Raw genomic sequence first — 21,649 nt, forward strand, 5'->3', positions numbered from 1 at the left:
CCAAGAGGACTCTGGATTGCAGAGTTGAGTTACAATGGCTTGCCTTTCTCAGGGTATATTACGATTCTCACTTAAATGGGGTGTGACCTTGAATGCACAAAGGATGAGGATCCCAAGAATAGAGATTCTGCTGCCCTGCAAGTGAGATATATTGGGGGACATCAACACGAGGCATCGGGGAGAGGCGGTTTCAAGACACCCATGGAGCCATTGCCAGTGGCCCTCAAACTGTAACAAGCCACAGAGATGGTGTCTCCACCACAGTGAAGCATGTCGGCTGGAGGAGTAGGCTCCGGGGGGAGACACGTCTGGCTTGGATTTTACCTTTGCCTTTCATGAGCTGTGTAACCACAGATATCTCAATCTCGTCAAGTCCCCGCTGTCTCATCAATAAAACTGGGTATGAAAACAATATAACCTTCTCGTGGAATTACTGTGAAGTGCTGTAAAATAGTGCCTGGAACATTGTAGCTCAAAATGTTAGCTAGTATACTGTAGTTAGTATATGATTATACTGTATGGGTCAAGAGCCAGGGGATACAGATAGGTGATGGTCCCAGGTTTGGGCACAGAGTAGGGAACACATATATTAAGACCCTGAATTTTGACCAGAACTGTGACTACCAAATTAGGCATAGCTTTGGAATAAGACACCTCTTCTGGATATCACTGGCTTTGTTCCTCTCCAACCTCCCTCATACACACTGCCCACCTGCTTCACTGCTAATTCCAGTGCATGAGGGTTCACAGGACCATGTCATGCCACTGTCACCATGAGAGAGACAATTTGTAACACATTTTGTCTTCAGTTCCCTAAACTCACAGGAAAAGTACATGCTTGAGAACCCACTACCCTTATTTCACCACTTTCAGCGCATTTTTACATTATCTGCAGCACAAATTTTGCTGCATTCCCAGCAAAAGCCACATACTCAACAGGCCTGAGGTCATAGACTGCTCAGAAAACTCTCCATTTTCTCACAAAGAGGAACTTTTCTTTGACTGGGCCCCAGCAAAAAGCTTTCCAAGTTATAGTTCTAACTTTGAATGAGAAGTAGATATGTCTACATCTCTTGGACAAGGAGATTCACAGGTCGGTAAGAAAATCCTGGCAAATATACATAGCATCCCATTTGTTAGGAGCTCAGCATGGAGGAGAAGAGAAGGGGAGTGCAGGGGGGAAGGAGAGAGAGAGAAGGTAGGTAAAGAAGGTGGACAGGAGTGTGACAAAATCACCTATATGCTTATTACAGGTGGAATCTGATACGGCTTTAGAGGGGAAAATCTCTGAGTTGAGAAACAGTAACTTTTCTTATCTGATGACTCCAACTGAAAGAGGGATAATTTTTATTGGTAATTTTGGTTATTTTTGATTCCCATAATTTCTAAAAATGAATATGTATTTCATCTCTGATGTGACTTCACAGCTATCACAGAATGCAGAATTGGGGATAAAGTACAGTAAATGGTAATTCACACAAAAAATGTGATATTTGTGCCAAAACAGTGATTCCCTCTTACCTACTGTCATATAAAACACTCTGGGCCTATGTGTAATCTCTGGATATTTCTTGCTACAATATTGGGGGCATCTAAAAGATATGGGAGGGACTTCCCTGGTGGTGCAGTGGTCAAGAATCCACTTGCCATGTAGGGCACACGGGTTCGATCCCTGGTCCAGGAAGATCCCACATTCTGCGGAGCAACTACACCCGTGTGCTACAACTCCTGAGCCTGTGCTCTAGAGCCTGCAAGCCAAAACTACTGAGCCCATGCACCACAACTACTGAAGCCTGCATGCCCTAGAGCCCACGCACCACAACTACTGAACCCACGATCTGCAACTACTGAAGCCTGTGCACCTAGAGCCCATGCTCTACACCAAGAGAAGCCACTGCAATGAGAAGTCTGCACACAGCAATGAAGAGTAGCCGCTGCTTGCCGCAACTAGAGAAAGCCCACGAACAGCAACGAAGACCCAACGCAGCCAAAAAAAATAATAAAATTAAAGATAATAAATAAATAAATAAAAACATGGGATTGTGAGATTATAATTAAGAATCCTTGATATAAATTCTATGGTGTTCTCTGATTTTTTTTATTAGCTTTTGAAATTTAAGGTCACTTAGAACTGAGTTAACAGGCAGTTGCATACACCCAAAGTCTCTGAATACTTTGAATTAGGTTAAAAATTTCTCAGAAAATCCTCAATATTCTAAACAGATACCTTTGTTACCTGTTATATCTAAGCTGCTCGAAAAGCAATCAGACATAACAAAATTATTCACAATAGCCAAAAGGTAGAAACAACCCAAGTGTCCATGGATGAATGGATAAACAAAATGTGGTATATGTGCAGTGGGATATTATTCATCAAAAGGAATGAAATTCTGATATATGCTACATGGATGAATCTTGAAAACATTATGCTAAATAAAATATGCAAGTCACAAAAAAGAAAAATATTTTATAATTCCACTTATATGAGATACCTAGAATAGGCAAACCTATAGAGACAGAAAGAATCAAGATTATTAGGGACTTGGGGGAGGGGAGTTACTGTTTAGTGGTTATAGAGTTTCTGCTTCACATTATGAAACAGTTCTGGAAGTAGATAGTAGTGATGGTTATACAAGATTATGAAAATGCTTAATGCCATTGAAATGTACACCTTAAAATGGTAATTTTTATGTTATGTATAGTTTGCCACAACTAAAAAAAGAGAGAGAGAGAAAGAAAGAAAGAAAGAAAGAAAGAAAGAAAGAAAGAAAGAAAGAAAGAAAGAAGGAAAGAAAGAAAAAAGGAAAGAAAGAAGGAGAAAAGAAAGGAAGAAAAAAAGAAGGAACAAAGATAAAAGGAAGGGAGGGAGGGAGGAAGAAACCAAAGAGGTACCATTTGACTCTCACTATTTGGGACCTGTTCTTTGCATTTAAAACTTCTGAAAAACAGAAGTTTGTTTTGTATCTCTGTGTTCTAATAATAGACTAAACTGTACCTCACAAAATGGGCTCAGGATTTCCAGAGTGAACTAGGCACAAATATAGAGATGAAGTAAGCTATTCCTGAAATATTCGGATTGTTGCATATCATGGCTGAGGAAAGAAGGTGGGGGATGGGAGGGTTTAAAATAAAGACAGTAAAAAATACCTGAGTTTTAAAAGGGAAAAGGATCAGCAATGAGAAATACAGTGATGAAAACTGAATAAGGAAACTAGTTGTGGAATAATATTTGAAGTTCTATATGTAGTACTAGAAGTTTCTTGCTTATACATTTTTTCTTAATCCCTTGGGGAGAAGCTGAAAAGTTTTTCCTTTTCAAACATCTAGTGTTATTTTTTTTTTTTAAATAACACTAAGCAGTTAGTATATTAGCCTATTCTGAACATTCACTTGTAGTGATTAAGATTATGTATACAGGGCTTCCCTGGTGGCGCAGTGGTTGGGAGTCCGCCTGCCGATGCAGGGGACGTGGGTTCGTGCCCCGGTCCGGGAGGATCCCACGTGCCGCGGAGCGGCTGGGCCTGTGAGCCATGGCCGCTGAGCCTGCGTGTCTGGAGCCTGTGCTCCGCAACGGAGGAGGCCACAGCAGTGAGGGGCCCGCGTACTGCAAAAAAAAAAGGTTAGGTATACAAGGGAGCCAACTCAATTTCCCCTGAAGTTCATCAGGGAGGAGGCCTCTAAATTTGGGAAATGTTGCTATAGAGCATCTCAACATCACCATCATGGTCAAAATTGGAATTAGTTAGAAACACAGTTCTTCAGTTTAAGAAATGTCCCAGGGACTTCCCTGGTGGTGCAGTGGTTAAGAATCCGCCTGCCAATGCAGGGGACACAGGTTCAATCCCTGGTCCAGGAAGATCCCACATGCCGCAAAGCAACTAAGCCCGTGCACCATAACTACTGAGCCCACGTGCCACAACTACTGAAGCCCATGTGCCTAGAGCTTGTGCTCTGCAACAAGAGAAGCCACTGCAATGAGAAGCCCACACACCACAACGAAGAATGGTCCCCGCTCACTGCAACTAGAGAAAGCCTGTGCGCAGCAACGAAGACCCAACACAGCCAAAAATAAATAAATTAATTAATTAATTAAAAAAAAAAAAGAAATATGTCCCAAAGGACAGTTGTGGTTGGTACCCTTGGAAATGACATCAGGGAAGAACACAGTATGGGAGACTGAGAGAAAACTGTCTGATGGTTTTTGAGCATAATAGTGAGCATTCCAGCTAACATCAACCAGTTCACCGTCCAGGGATAGAGTTCTGAGAGTTAGTTAACATGACAACAACAAAGATGCAGGGTGGGTATGCATTTAGAAAGAGCTAGTAAAATTCAAAATCAGTTTTTGGTGGTGGGATGCCCGTGTGCCTTGTTTCTACACACTCTTACCACCCCCCATTAGGTGGGGAGAGGGACAATACACATGAATCTATCTATGATGTCCATTCCTCCTGGAGACACCGGCTTTGGAGAAACAACCAAGAACGCAGTCAGATGGACTGCACAGCAGGAGAACTCAAGGAGGGTATATAACCAGTCTCTCTCTACTTAAGTTGACATCTACCAGAGCTAGAGCCCTATCAGTGATCGTTAACTATGAAATAGGACCATGCAGATGTGGAAAGAATTCTAACGGAGCTGAGTAGAAGAGGAACAGCAGAATTGCCTCTATACCTATGACAAATACTGATGGAATTTTTGAGATGTCTTTTATGCTGACTGAGCTGAGAAAGAACTCCTGCATGACCAGAAGCTCTGTCCAAATTATTCACATGTAAAGATAACTTTTGGCTGGTGGTTGCAGCTGCTATTGACAGAGCTTTGTGAGACCTGCTGGCTTGTTTTGCACAATAGGGAGTCATTCTGTCCCTCCCTACCAAGGCTGGGGTCAGGCGGTCCGTTTGTTGCTATTGCTGCTGCCACTGCTGCTGCTGTTTCTCAGCTGTCCAGAGCAAGGCCATGTGTTTGAAGTTGGGCACAGTGTGCCTTTGAGGTGGCTCTTCGGCCCATTCATTGCAGCTGTTCCACCTGTGCTGGCACAGAGCAGCTGCTGGGCCCCTACACACATCCTGCCCACAGAACACAGCATGGGCTGAGGGCCCTTCAGTTCTGGGAGGCTGCCTAAGCCACGCCTTGCTGTCCACTGTGACCATATCTAATGTCCAACACTGGCAGCTACCTTTCTGCCAGTTGTTTAGCATTGCCTAGGCCCAGGTCATGAGTCTGATGTCTGTGTGAGCTGCTTAGTTGCCCACACATGTTCTGTGACTCCGGAAGGTTCAACTAACCAAGGAACCTCATAAATGTGAGTCCCTGATTGCAGGGGAGACTGGTCAAGAAAATAGAGTTGAGCTGTTGGAGACATGTCTCTCCTGCTGCAAAAACCACTCAGAATCTTCCCTCCATGAGCAATCGGCTGGTAGGAGCCATACTGTTTCCTAGGTAGCGCATTGGCTTCACCACCTCCCAGCTGATCTTTGGTGGTGCATTTAGTGGTGATGGTCTTCAAATGCACCCTTGCCTTAATTAAAGTTTCTGCCTCTTAATAAGCAACTTTTTGACTGCACAACAAAATTTATTGATAATTTAAAATCTTATATAATGTGTATACATCACTGGCTATGTGGGGCATTTCATTGAAGAGGGCTAGAAAACAAACTCAGTTTTTACCTAATCTAGAATAATGGGCTGAAGTTATAAATTAGATAAAAAATTTCTCCATGGACTTTATGTCTATAATGGACTGTAGAATATACACTCTTCGTACAGGATTGACTTGAGGACTAAAAAGTATATTTATGATATATTGAATTGAAAATATTTCTTCAGAGAGAGTGATACTATCAAGATGACAACATAGGTCATTCTGACTTCAGTTTCCCTCACAGAAAGACAAACTATCCACTATCCATAGACAAGCCTGCATTGTGAAAATCCCAGAACCCAGGGGTGAGGCTGAATCCTCTCCCCTGGACCACAGAGACTGAGAAGGACCACATTAGAAGGGGAAGAGGAGCAGCTACACTCTGACTGCATTGCCCCTCCCTCAGGCCAGCACAGTGCTGCATCAAGATAAACTCTCTGGGCCTCAGTTTCTCCAGTGTGAAAAACAGAGCCTCATAAGGTGGACATCCAGCTCCCTGATCATTACAGGATGCTTCCCAGGAGGCCCACTTGGATCTTACCTCCCAGATCCCAACCAGTGGCTCTGCCCACCTGGAGAACAAAGCCAGTAGCTCCATATAGCCAAAGAAGTTTGTTGTCAGTTCTACCTGATTTGGGTCTCTAGTTAATGAGGTGAACTGGCCATGGAGCCCATTCTATGGTTCCACCCAGGTAGGGAATCAAATTTGCAGCACCACTCAATTGCTGAATATAGCTTCTAGTACTGCTTGACCAAAGTTCTTTGACTGGTCAAAGAACCCAGACAGCTGTGTAGCCCATCCTGCAGCCCTGCTTGGACAGGGATCAAAGCCAACAGCCCTGCCCAACTGTTAATATGACCTCTGGTCTGGGCCTGCATAGCCAGGGAGCCTTGGAGCCCAGCCTGCGGTAATATCCAACCACAGAGCACAGCCTATGGCTATGCTAGATTACTGAACACAACCTGTAGCCTTGCTCAGGCAGGGAGCCTGGACAGTGACCCTGCCCATCTGTGGAACATGGGCTCTAGCTCCACCCAATTGAGGTATATAGCTGGAGGGCCCTCTCAACCACAGATCCCAGCCTGCAGCCCTGCCCAACTTCAGGGCACAGCATGAAGCCCTATCTAACTGCAGAGCAGCACCTGAGGTCCCATCCAACTGTGAAGCCCTGAGAGGCAAAAACCAAGAAGGCAGAGTAGAAGGACCTTGGACTCACCTCCTGTCATGAGCACACCAAAAGCACAACTAACTGCTGAATAGCCATCAATAAAAAAGACTGGAAACTGCCAAAAAGATATTCTACATCCAAGGATATAAAGAAGAAACCACAACAAGACAGTAGGAGGGGCGCATTCATGATATAATCAAATCCCATACCCCCTGGGTGGGCGATCCACAAACTGGAGACTAATTATATCACAGAAGTTCTCCCACAGGAGTGAGCGTTCTGAGCCCCATGTCAGGCTCCCCAGCTTGGGGGTCTGGCATCAGAGGGAGGATCCCCCGAAGTATCTGATTTTGAAGGCCAGGAGGGCTTGATTACAGGAGCTCCACAGGACTGGGGGAAGTGGACACTCCACTCTTGGGGAGCTCACACAAGGTCTTATGCATACCAGGACCCAGGGCAAAGGCAGTAACTTCATAGGAGCCTGGGCCGGACCTACCTGCTGGTCTTGGTGGGCCTCCTGGGGAGGCAGAGTGTCACTGTAGCTCTCCCTGAGGACATGGACATTGGTGGTAGAGACTTTGGGGAGTGTTCAGCTATGTGAATGTCAAGGAGGCAGATATCTTGCTTGGGTCACCAGCACCAAGACACCCAACAGCCTGTAGGCTTCAATACTGGGACACCTCAGGCCAAACAATCAACAGGGCAGGAACACAGCCTCACCCATCAGCAGACAGGCTGCCTAAAGACTTCCTGAGCCCACAGCAGGCTATAGACACATGACACAGCCCCACCAACCAAAGGGCCAAGACCCAGCTCCACCCACCAGTAGGCAGGCACCTGCCTCTCCCACCAGGAAGCCTGCACAAGCCTCTAGACCAGTGTCACCCACCAGGGGACAGGCATAAAAAACAAGAATACTACAATCCAGCAGCCTGTGGAACTGAGTCTGCAAACACAGAAATTTAGACAAAATGATGCAGTAGAGGAATATGTTCCAGGTGAAGGAACAAGATAAAACCTCCAAAGAACAACTAAATGAAACAGAGATAGGCAATCTACCAGAAAAGGCTTCAGAATAACAAACATAAAGATGATCCAAGATCTCGGAAAAAGAATGGATGCAGAGTGAGAAGTTACAAGAAGTTTTAAACAAAGAGTTAGAAAATACAGAGAATCAAGCAGAGTTGAAGAATACAAAAACTGAAATGAAAAATACACTAGAAGGAACCAACAACAGAATAAGTGAGGCATAAGAATGGGTAAGTGAGCTGGAAGACAGAATGGAGGAAATCACTGCCATGGAACAGAAGAAAGAAAAAAGAATGAAAAGAAATGAGGACAGTTTAAGAGGCCTCTGGGACAACATTAAATGAACCAACATTTGCATTATAGGGGTCCCAGAAGGAGAAGAGAGAGAGAGAAAGGGCCTGAAAAAATATTTGAAGAGATAATAGCTGAAAAATTCCTTAACATGGGAAAAGAAACAGTCAGCCAAGTCCAGGAAGTGCAGACAGTCCCAGGTAGGATTAACCCAAAGAGGAACATGCTGAGACACATATTAATCAAACTGATAAAAATTAAATACAAAGAAAAAATATTAAAAGTAACAAAAGAAAAGCAACAAAAAATATACAAGGGAATACCCATAAGGTTATCAGCTGATTTTTCAGCAGAAACTCCACAGGCCAGAAGAGAGTGGCATGATATATTTAAAGAGACAAAGAAGGACACTATGTAATAATCAAGGGGTCAATCCAAGAAGAAGTTATAACAATTGTAAATATATATGCACCCAACACAGGAGAACCTCAAAATATAAGGCAAATGTTAGCAGATGTAAAAGGAGAAATTGACAGTAACACAATAATTATGGGGGAATTTAACACTCCACTTACATCAATGGACAGAAAATCAGTAAGAAAACCCAGGCCTTAAATAACACATTAGACCAGAAGGACTTAATTGAGATCTATAGAGCATTCCATCCAACTTTGAAGCCCTGCCTGTAGCCCTGGCTGAACATGGGGTCCAGCCAGTGGCACCATCTGGTCAGGGAGCATGTCCTGAGACCCCACCCAGCCAGAAGCAATTGCAGAGCCCAAACCCTGCATCATCACAGAATCTAACAAGTGGCACTGCCATGCCAGGGAACACAGACTACAACTTCATCCAACTAGAGGTGATTTCAGAGCCCAGTTAGTGGCCCTGCATGACTGCAGAGTAAAGTCAGCCCTGCCCAATCAAGGAACCCACTCAGTGGTCCTACTTGAACAAGGAATCCAGCCAGCAGAGCCACCCAACCACAGAGCTCAGCCAGTGGCACAACCCCCAATGTTACAGTAGAGGCAGTGGCATCTCCCAACTAAAGACACCAGTAGCAAGTCCCACCTGCCCACAGATCATCCAGTAACCCAAGCTGAGTTGACTGGTGAAGGCCTTTCCATGCCAAAGTGAACCTGTAAAGTCTGGAAGAGGAGACCACTTACTCCAATGCACAGATATGAACACAAGGAATCAAGGATGAAGTAAACATGACAGCACCAAAGGAAACTAATAAAGTTCCAATAACTGACCCTAAAGAAATAGAGATCTATGAACTATCTGACAAAGAATAATCCTCTTAAAGAAGTTCAGTGAACTATATGAACACACAGACAACTAAAAAAAATTAAGAAAATAATGCATAAACAAAATGAGAAGTTCAACAGGAAATAGAAACCATAAAAAAACTAATCCCAAACAGAAATCCTAGAGCTGACAAATACAGTGACTGAACTGAAGAATTCAATAGAGAGCTTCAATAACAGACTTAACTAAATAGAAGAAAGAATCAGTGAACTAGAAGATAGGTCATTTGAAGATAACCAGTCAGAGAGGTACAATGAAAAAAGAATAAAAAAGACAGAAGAAAGCATACAGAACTCATGGGACATCATCAAAAGAAACAATATACACATTATGGAAATCCCAGAAGGAGAAGAGAAAGAGAAAGGGACAGAACATCTAATTAAAACAATAATTGCTGAAAATTTCCCAAATTTGGGGAGGGAAATGGCCATCCAGATTCATGAGGCCCAAAGGACCCCACATAAGTTGAAACTGAAAAGAGCTAGGCTTAAGAATTTTTATAATTTAATTGTCAAAAGTCAAAGACAAAAAGAGGTGTTTTTCAAGCAGAAATAAAAAGATGCTAATTAACATCATAAAAACATATGAATGTGTAAAACTTACTGGTAGTGATAAATATATAGAGAGAGTCAAAGACAGATTCCCTAATATTGTAATGGTAGTGTGTAATTCACTTACAAGTCTAGTTTAAAAGTTAAAAAAACAAACTTATTAAAAATAACTAAAACTATAATAATTTGTTATTGGACACACTGTATGAAAACAATGTAAATTGTGACATCACTAACATAAAATGTGAGGGAGAGAGAAGTAAAAGTATAAAGTTTCTCTATGCTATCAAAGTTAAGTTGTTATCAGTTTAAAATATGACATTATAAATATATTTTATGTAAGCATTATGGTGACTACAAAGGAAAAGTTTGTAGTAGGTATGCAAATGATTATGATAAAGAGTCAAAGAGCTTCAAGATGGTGGAGGAGTAAGACGTGGAGATCACCTTCCTCCCCAAAAATATATCAGAAATACATCTACATGTGGAACAACTCCTACAGAACACCTACTGAACACTGGCAGAAGACCTCAGACCTCCCAAAAGCCAAGAAACTCCCCATGTACTTGGGTAGGGCAAAAGAAAAAAGAAAAGACACAGACAAAAGAATAGGGATGGGACCTGCACCTCTGGGAGGGAGCTGTGAAGGAGGAAAAGTTTCCACATACCAGGAAGCCCTTTCACTGACAAAGACGGGGGTGGGGGGGGGGGAAGCTTTGGAGCCATGGAGTAGAGTGCAGCAACAGGGGTGCAGAGGGCAAAGAAGAAAGATTCCAGCTCAGAGGATCAGTGCTGACCAGCACTCACCAGCCTGAAACGCTTGTCTGCTAACCCGCTGGGGTGGGTGGCATCTGGGAACTGAGGCTCAGGCTTCAGAGGTTAGATCCCAGGGAAAGGACTGTGGTTGGCTGCGTGAACACAGCCTGAAGGGGGCTAGTGCCCCACAGATAGCTGGGAGGGAATCCGGGAGGAAGTCTGGACCTGCCTAAGAGGCAAGAGACCATTGTTTCAGGGTGAGCGAGGAGAGGGGATTCAGAGCACCACCTAAATGAGCTCCAGAGGTAGACACGAGCTGCGGCTATCAGCGTTGACCCCAGAGACAGGCATGAGAAGCTAAGGTTGATGCTGCAGCCACCAAGAAGCCTGTGTACTAGCACAGGTCACTATCCACACCACCCATCCCAGGAGCCTGTACAGCCCATCACTGCCAGGGTCCCGTGATCCAGGGACAACTTCCCAGGGAGAACACACAGTATGCCTCAGGCTGTTGCAACGTCACACTGGCCTCTGCCGCCACAGGCTCACCCCGCATTCTGTACCCCTCCCTACCCTCGGCCTGAATGAGCCAGAGCCCCCTAATCAGCTGCTACTGTAACCCCAACTTGTCTGGGTATGGAGCACACACCCTCAGGCGACCTACATGCAGACGCGGGACCAAATCCAAAGCTGAACCCCAGGAGCTGTGCAAATAAAGAAGAGAAAGGGAAATTTCTCCCAGCAGCTTCAGAAGCAGCAGATTAAATCTCCACAATCAACTTGATGTATCCTGCAACTGTGGAATACCTGAATAGACAATGAATCATCCCAAAATTGAGGTGGTGGACTTTGTGTGATTTTGTCTGTATAGCTTTGCTTTTACCATTGGTCCTAGGGTTCTGTCTGTCCTTTTTTTTTTTTTTTTTTTTGAATAGTTTTTAGCACTTGTTATCGTTGGTGGATTTGGTTTGGTTGCTCTCTTCTTTCTTTCTTTTTTTTATTACTTTTTAATTTTTAATATATTTTTTTAATTTCTTATTTTTTAATATTTTTTATTTCCTTCTCCCTTTTCTTCTGAGCTGTGTGGCTGACAGGGTCTTGGTGCTCCAGTCAGCTATCAGGTCTCTGCCTCTGAGGTGGGAGAGCCGAGTTCAAGACATTGGTCTGTCCCTCAGGGACCTCCCAGCTCCATGTAATATCAAACGGTGAAAGCTCTCCCAGAGATCTCCATCTCAATGCTAAGACCCAGCTCCACTCAATGATGAGGAAGCTACAGTGCTGGACACCCTATGCCAAACAACTAGCAGCACAGGAACACAACCCCACCCGTTAGCAGAGAGGCTGCCTAAAATCACAATAAGTTCACAGACACCCCAAAACACACTACTAGACATGGTCCTGCCCACCTGAAATACAAGATCCAGCCTCATCACCAGAACACAGGCACAAGTCCCCTCCACCAGGAAGCCTGCACAATGCACTGAACCAACCTTAGCCACTGGGAGCAGACACCAAAAACAACAGGAACTATGAACGTGCAGCCTGTGAAAAGGACCCCAAACATAGTTAGTTAAGCAAAATGAGAAGACAGAGAAACACACAGCAGATGAAGGAGCAAGGTAAAAGCCCACCAGACCTAACAAATGAAGAGGAAATAGGCAGTCTACCTGAAAAAGAATTCAGAGTAATGATAGTAAAGATGACCCAAAATCTTGGAAATAGAATGGATAAAATACAACATATGTATAACAAGGACCTAGAAGAACTAAAGAGCAAACAAACAATGATGAAAAACAAAATAAATGAAGTTAAAAATTCTCTAGAAGGAATCAATAGCAGAATAACTGAGTCAGAAGGAAGGATAAATGACCTGGAAGATAAAATAATGGAAATAACTGCCACAGAGCAGAATATAGAAAAAAGAAAGAAAAGAATTGAGGACAGTCTCAGAGACCTCTGGGACAACATTAAATGCACCAACATTCAAATTTAAATGCACCAACATTCAAATTATAGGGGTCCCAGAAGAAGAGACAAAGAAAATTTGGGACTGAGAAAATATTTGAAGAGTTATACTTGAAAACTTCCCTTATATGGGAAAGGAAATAGTCAATCAAGTCCAGGAAGTTCAGAGAGTCCCATACAGGATAAATCCAACGAGAAACACGCCAATACAAATATTAATCAAATTATCAAAAAATTATATACAAAGAAAAAATATTAAAAGCAGCAAGGGAAAAAAACCAGACAACATACAAGGGAATCCCCATAAGGTTAAGAGCTGATCTTTCAGCAGAAACTCTGCAAGCCAGAAGGGAGTGGCAGGACATATTTAAAGTGATGAAAGGGAAAAACCCACGACCAAGATTACTCTACCCAGCAAAGATCTCATTCAGATTCGATGGAGAAATTAAAACCTTTACAGACAAGCAAAAGCTCAGAAAATTCAGCACCACCAAACCAGCTTTATAACAAAAGCTAAAGGAACTTCTCTAGGCAGGAAACACAAGGAAAAGACCTACAACAACAAACCAAAAACAATTAAGAAAATGGTAATAGAAACATACATATCGATAACTACCTTAAATGTAAATGGATTAAATGCTCCAACCAAAAGACATAGACTGGCTGAATGGATACAAAACCAAGACCTTTATATATGCTATCTGCAAGAGACCCACTGCAGACCTAGGGACACATACAGACTGAAAGTGAGGGGATGGAAAAAGATATTCCATGCAAATGGAAATCAAAAGAACACTGGAGTAGCAATTCTCATATCAGACAAAACAGACTTTAAACTAAAGACTATTACAAGTGACAAGGAACAATACTACAGAATGATCAAGGGATCAATCCAGGAAGAAGATATAATAATTGTCAATAATTTTGCACCCAACATAGGAGCACCTCAATACAAAAGGCAAATGCTAAGAGCCACAAAAGGGGAAATCAACAGTAACACAATCAGAGTAAGGGACTTTAACACCCCACTTTCACCAATGGACAGATCATCCAAAATGAAAATAAATAAGGAAACACAAGCTTTAAATGATACATTAAACAAGATAAACTTAATTGATATTTATAGGACATTCCATCCAAAAACAACAGAATACACTTTCTTCTCAAGTGCTCATGGAACGTTCTCCAGGATAGATCATATCTTGGGTTACAAATCAAGCCTTGGTAAATTTAAGAAAATTGAAATCATATCAAGTATCTTTTCTGACCACTATGCTATGAGACTAGATATCAATTACAGGAAAAAGTCGGTAAAAAATACAAATACATGGAGGTTAAAAAATACACTATTAAATAACCAAGAGATCACTGAGGAAATCAAAGAGGAAATCAAAAAATACCTAGAAACAAATGACAATGAAAACACAATGACCCGAAACCTATGGGATGCAGCAAAAGCAGTTCTAAGAGGGAAGTTTATAGCAATACAATCCTACCTTAAGAAACAAGAAACATTTCAAATAAACAACCGAAAATTACACCTAAAGCAATTTGAGAAAGAAGAACAAAAAAACCCCAAAGTTAGCAGAAGGAAAGAAATCATAAAAATCAGATCAGAAATAAATGACAAAGAAATGAAGGAAATGATAGCAAAGATCAATAAAACTAAAAGGTGGTTCTTTGAGAAGATAAACAAAATTGATAAACCATTAGCCAGACTCATCAAGAAATAATGGGGGAATCCTCAAATCAATAGAATTAGAAATGAAAAAGCAGAAGTAATAAATGACCCTGCAAAAATACAAAGGATCATGAAAGATTACTACAAGCAACTATATGTCAATAAAATGGACAACTTGGAAGAAATGGACAAATTCTTAGAAAAGTACAACCTTCCAAGACTGAACAAGGAAGAAAAAGAAAATATAAACAGACCCATCACAAGCACTGAAATTGAAACTGTGATCAAAAATCTTCCAACAAACAAAAGCCCAGGACCAGATGGCTTCACAGACAAATTCTATCAAACATTTAGAGAATAGCTAACACCTATCCTTTTCAAACTCTTCCAAAATATAGCAGATGGAGGAACACTCCCAAACTCATTCCACAAGTCCACCATCACCCTGATACCAAACCAGAGAAAGATGTCACAAAGAAAGAAAACTACAGGCCAATATCACTGATGAACATAGATGTAAAACTCCTGAACAAAATACAAGCAAACAGGGCTTCCCTGGTGGGGCAGTGGTTGAGAGTCCACCTGCCGATGCAGGGCACATGGGTTCGTGCCCCAGTCCAGGAAGATCCCACATGCCACGGAGTGGCTGGGCCCGTGAGCCATGGCTGCTGAGCCTGCGCGTCTGGAGCCTGTGCTCTGCAACGGGAGAGGCCACAACAGTGAGAGGCCTGCGTACCACACAAAAAATAAAATAAAATACAGCAAACAGAATCCAACAGCACATTAAAAGGATCATAAACCATGATCAAGTGGGGTTTATCCCAGGAATGCAAGAATTCTTCAATGTATGCAAATAAATCAATGTGATTAAGCATATTAAAAAATTGAAAGAGAAAAACCATATGATCATCTCAATAGATGTAGAATAAGCTTTTGACAAAATTCAACACCCATTTATGATAAACACCGTGCAGAAAGTAGGCATAGAGGGAACTTTCCTCAACATAATAAAGGCCATATATGACAAACCCACAGCCAACATCATTCTCAATGGTGAAAATTGAAACCATTTCCTCTAAGATCAGGAAAAAGACAAGGTTGTCCACTCTCACCACTCTTATTCAACATAGTTTTGGAAGTTTTAGCCACAGCAGTCAGAGAAGAAAAAGAAAGAAAATGAATCCAAATTGGAAAAGAAGAAGTAAAGCTGTCACTGTTTACAGATGACATGATGCTATACATAGAGAATCCTAAAGATGCTACCAGAAGACAACTAGAAATAATCAATGAATTTTGTAAAGTAGCAGGATACAAAATTAATGCACAGAAATCTCTTGCATTCCAATACACTATTGATGAAAAATCTGGAAGAGAAATTAAGGAAACACTCTCACTTACCATTGCAACAAAAAGAATAAAACACCTAGGAATAAACTTACCTAAGGAGACAAAAGACCTGTATGCAGAAAACTATAGGATGCTGATGAAACAAATTAAAGATGATACAAACATATGGAGAGATATACGATGTTCTTGGATTGGAAGAATCAACACTGAAAATGACTACACTGCACAAAGCAATCTACAGATTCAATGCAATCCCTATCAAACCACCAATGGCATTTTTTACAGAACTAGAACAAAAAATTTACAATTTGTATGGAAACACAAAAGACCCCGAATAACCAAAGCAATCTTGAGAAAGTAAAACAGAGCTGGAGGAATCAGGCTCCCAGATTCAGACTATACTACAAAGCTACAGTAATCAAGACAGTATGGTCCTGGCACAAAAACAGAAATATAGATCAATGGAACAGGATAGAAAGCCCAGAGATAAACCCACGCACACATGGTCACCTTATCTTTGATAAAGGAGACAAGAATATACAATGGAGAAAAGACAGCCTCTTGAATAAGTGGTGCTGGGAAAACTGGACAGCTGCATGTAAAAGAATGAAATTAGAACACCATACACAAAAATAAACTCAAAATGTATTAAAGACCTAAATGTAAGGCCAGACACTTTCAAATTCTTAGAGGAAAACATAGGCAGAACACTCCATGACACAAATCACAGCAAGATCCTTTTTGACCCACCTCCTAGAGAAATGGAAATAAAAACAAAAATAAACAAATGGGACCTAATGAAACTTCAAAGCTTTTGCACAGCAAAGGAAACCATAAACAAGACCAAAAGACAACCCTCAGATTCGGAGAAAATATTTGCAAATGAAGCAACTGACAAAGGATTAATCTCCAAAATTTACAAGCAGCTCATGCAGGTCAATATCAAAAAAACAAACAACCCAATACAAAAATGGCCAGAAGACCTAAATCGGTATTTCTCCAAAGAAGATATACAGATTAACAACAAACACATGAAAGGATGCTCAACATCACTAATCATTAGAGAAATGCAAATCAAAACTACAGTGAGGTATCACCTCACACCAGTCAGAATGGCCTTCATCAAAAAATCTACAAACAATAAATGCTGGAGAGGGTGTGGAGAAAAGGGAACACTCTTGCACTGCTGGTGGGAATGTGAATTGGTACAGCCACTATGGAGAACAGTATGGAGGTTCCTTTAAAAACTAAAAATAGAGCTACCATATGACAAAGCTATCCCACTACTGGGCACATACCCTGAGAAAACCGTAATTCAAAAAGAGTCATGTATCACAATGTTCGCTGCAACACTATTTACACTATCCAGGACATCCTAAGTGTCCATAAACAGATGAATGGATAAAGAAGATGTGGCTCATATATACAATGGAATATTACTCAGCCATAAAAAGAAACAAAATTGAGTTATTTGTAGAGAGGTGGATGGACCTAGAGAGTCTGTGATACAGAGTGAAGTAAGTCAGAAAGAGGAAAACAAATACCGTATGCTAACACATATATATGGAATCTAAAAAAAAAAAAAAAAAAAAGGTTCTGAAAAGTCTAGGGGCAGAACTGCAATAAATACTCAGACATAGAGAATGGACTTGAGGACACAGGGAGGGGGAAGGGTAAGCTGGGACGAAGTGAGAGAGTGGCATGGACATATATACACTACCAAATGTAAAATAGATAGCTAGTGGGAAGCAGCCACATAGCACAAGGAGATCAGCTCGGTGCTTTGTGACCACCTAGAGGGGTGGGATAGGGAGGGTGGGAGGGAGATGCAAGAGGGAGTAGATATGCGGATATATGTATATGTATAGTTGGTTCACTTTGTTATAAAGTAGAAACGAACACACCACTGTAAAGCAATTATACTCCAATAAAGATGTTAAAAGAAAAAAAAGAGTCAAAACATATCACCACAAAAATGTCTTCAAATCACAAAGCAAGACAGCAAAATAGGAAGCAAGGAAGAAAAGATTTACAAAACAATCAAAAAACAGTTAACAAAATGGAAATAGTAGTCCCTATCTATCAAAATTTACTCTAAACATAAATGGATTAATTCTCCAAATGAGAGACATAGAATGGCTGAATGAATTTTATTCAAAAAAAAACAAGATTCAGTGACATGCTGCCCACAAGAGACTCACTTTAGCTTTAAGGATGCAGGTAGCCAGAAAGTGAAGAATGGAAAAAGATATTTCAAGCAAATGGTAACCAAAAGAAACCAGGGGTAGCTATATTTGTATCAGACAAAAGCTGTTCTAGGAGGGAAGTGTATAGTGATAAATGCATACATCAAGAAAAAAGAAAGATCTCAAATAAAAAACTTTACTTTACCAAGGTTGGATCAGTAATTACAGATCTTCTAACAACAAAGAAAAATCCGGATGATATCTCTGGTAAATTCTATCAAAGATTTACAGAAAAATTAATGCCAATCATTTTCAAATCCTTCCAAAAATTAGAGGAGGGAACACTCCCCAACTCATTTTACAAAGCCAGGATTATCCTGATACCAAAGCCAGTTAAGAACAGTACTAGAAAAGTAAACTACATCTCAACATCCCCGATGAATAGAAATGTAAAAATTTTCAACAAAATACAAGCAAACTGAATTTAGTAGCACATTAAAAGGATCATACACCATGATCAAGTGGAATTCATTCCTTGGATGTAAGGATGGTTCAACATATGCAAATCAATTAATGTGATACATTACAGTAAAAAATGAAAGACAAAAATCACATGGTCATCTCAATAGATGCAGAAAAAGCATTTGACAAAATTCAGCATCTGTTCATGACAAAAACTCTTAACAAATTAGGTATAGACAGACGGTACCTTAATATTGCAGAAGTCTTATATGGCAAGGCAAGTCCACAGCTAACATACTCAGTGGTGAAATGCTGAAAAATTTTTCTTTGTGATCAAAAACAAGACAAGGGTGCCTACTCTTACCACTCCTATTCAACATAGTACTGGAAGTCCTAGCTAGAGGAATCAGGCAAGAAAAAGAAATAAAAGGTATCCAAATCAGAAAGGAAGAAGTAAAATTTTCTTTGTTTGAAGATAATATAGAAAATTCTTATGACTCCACCAAAAAAATACTGCTAGAAATAATCAACAAATTCATTAAAGTTGCAGGGTATAACACCCAGAAAATCAGCTGTGTTTCCATACACTAACAAGGAAACATTTGATAAAGAAAATTTTTAAAAATTTCATTCATAATAGAATCAAAAATTAGAAAATAATTAGGAATAAATTTAAACAAGATGCAAGATCTGTACACTGAAAACTCTTAAGACTTCGATGAAAGAAACTGAAGATAAATGGAAAGATATTCTGCTTTCATCGATCAGAAGAATTAATATTGTAAAAATGTCTATACTACCTAAAGCCATCTATAGGGTCAATGCAATCCTTATCAAGATTCCAATAGCATTTTTTAAGGAAATAGAAAAAAACTAAAGTTTGTATGGAACGACAAAAGACCCCAATTAGATAAGTCAACCCTGAGAAAGAAGAGTAAAGCTGGAGGCAACACACCTCCTGATTTCAAAGCTATAGTAATCTAAATGGTATGGTATCAGCATAAAAACAGACACACAGATGAATGGAATTAAAATAGACAATCCAGAAATAAACCCATGTGTCTCTGCTCAACTAATATTTAACAAGGGAGCCAAGAATACTCAATGGGGAAAAGAAGTCCTTAAAATGTTAAAAATGGATGAATCTTTAGGGCACTATGCTAAGTGAAATAAGTCAGACAGAGAAAGACAAATGTTGTATGATCTCACTTATATATGGAATCTTAAAAGCAAAAACAAAAAACCAAACTCAGAAACAGAGAGAAGATTGGTGGTTGTTGCCAGGGGCAGATCAGGGCGGGGAAGATCTTAGTTATAAGATGAATAAGTTGTGTATGTACAGCATGGTGACTATAGTTAATAATACTGTATTGTATATTTGTATATTTGTACTCTTAAGAGAGTAGATCTTAAAAGTTTTCACCACACCTAAAAAATTTTAATAATATGCAAACTAACCTATTGTGGTAATCATTTCACAATATATACACGTATCAAATCATTACATTGTACACCTTAAACTTACACATATGTCAATTGTATCTCAGTAAAGCTGAAAAAAAGAAAAATAAAATATCTCCCCAGAATTTTGGAGCCAATTTTATAAAACAAGTTAGCTTCAAGACCACTTATATCTTAAAATCTGCCTGAATAAAATAAGAAAACTGATGTTAACTTAATATTATAATCCTGAACTATATATCAACAGATTAAAAAGGAGGTCACCCAGTTATAAAAAGGTAAAACAATTGATGAAAGACCATATCAATAAAAGAATTATCATTTTAGTGAGACTTGACCGTTATCTTCAAGGTACTCACAGCAAAATGGAAAAATATGATAAATTATTGATAACTGCAATTCTCAATCTGAATTTTCCTGTCCTTGCAGAGACAATTAATACTTGATTTGTTAAAATTAAAAATTCACAAGTTCAAAAACCTAATTTTAAGCTTTTGGGGTCAACTAAAATCATTTTATTCTATTTATACATCTACTACATTTTGCAACCACTTTTAAGAAACCTTTTACTACTTAACTGAATGCTTTTAATTTTTTAAACAGCATTTATAAAAATTATACACTCGATTTCTTTTTGTAGTGCTTCAATTGTCTGATTAATAAACAAAAATTTCTCAAATACCTACATTGCTCCTTTAAACCTAGTAAAAGGAAATTTATATGTATGATAAATCTTAGGCTCTTATAAACTATTAACTATATTGTTTAGAACCTTGGCAATATTCTCCTATACTTTTCACCTTAAAATCATAATTCAAATTAATTAACAAAACTTCATATTTGAAAATGAAGTTTGAAATTAGAATGACATCCTGTTACATATTGAAATGTGCCTATTTCTCTTAAACATTCCAAATATTCAATACAGCAAATATACATATATTGTTTCCAAATTTAGCTAAAATCTTAATACATTTTATTTATTTCAACATTTAATTCTATACCTTATCAGGATTAAAAAAACAAAACAGAACAACTAACTAAAGTAACAACTTTGTCATCCTGACCAAAGCAAATATATTCAGGTTTCTTAAAGACCTAGAGCAGCGGTCCCCAACATTTTTGCCACCAGGGACCGGTTTTGTGGAAGACAAGTTTTCCACAGATGGGGGGTGGGGTGGGGAGGGAGTTTCTGGTGGTAATGTGGGTGATGGTTCAGGCGGTCCTGTGAGCGATGGGGAGTGGCAGATGAAGCTTCACTCACTCACCCACCACTCACCTCCTGCTGTGTGGCCTGGTTCCTAACAGGCTAAGCGTTGGGGACCCCTGACCTAGAGATACCCTTTGTTAGATCCTGGGCTTGATTCTTGCTGCAGTCATGATGAGATACAATGAGATCTCTTTGTTGTCACTATAAAAGGTACTTCAAAACTTGATAAAGGGATTGGTCTCTTGCCCATGTCCCAAGAGTTAAATTCTATACTACTTAGTTTTTTGTCTACTTCCTCAAATCTACAATTCCAACCAAGTTGTAACTAATTTCCTCCACTGCCACAATTAGATTTGTTTCTTTAACTCTTCTGAGGTGTGTGAGTATCATCTTAATGGATCCTGAATATCTCCCAAGTCTTTGCCTGCCTGATTCCATGCACACAACCACAGCCCTGCTAATGGCAGCAGTGTGCCACAACAAAAGCAAAGGTAGAAATGCACAGATGCCATGGCTGAGAGCTACCTAACCCAGCCTGATAAACAGGAGCTAGCAAAGTAAGAATGGAAACAACCTGGTTAAATCCATG

The sequence above is a fragment of the Lagenorhynchus albirostris genome, chromosome 2 (assembly GCF_949774975.1).
Source record: "Lagenorhynchus albirostris chromosome 2, mLagAlb1.1, whole genome shotgun sequence".
In the NCBI taxonomy this organism is placed as follows: domain Eukaryota; kingdom Metazoa; phylum Chordata; class Mammalia; order Artiodactyla; family Delphinidae; genus Lagenorhynchus; species Lagenorhynchus albirostris.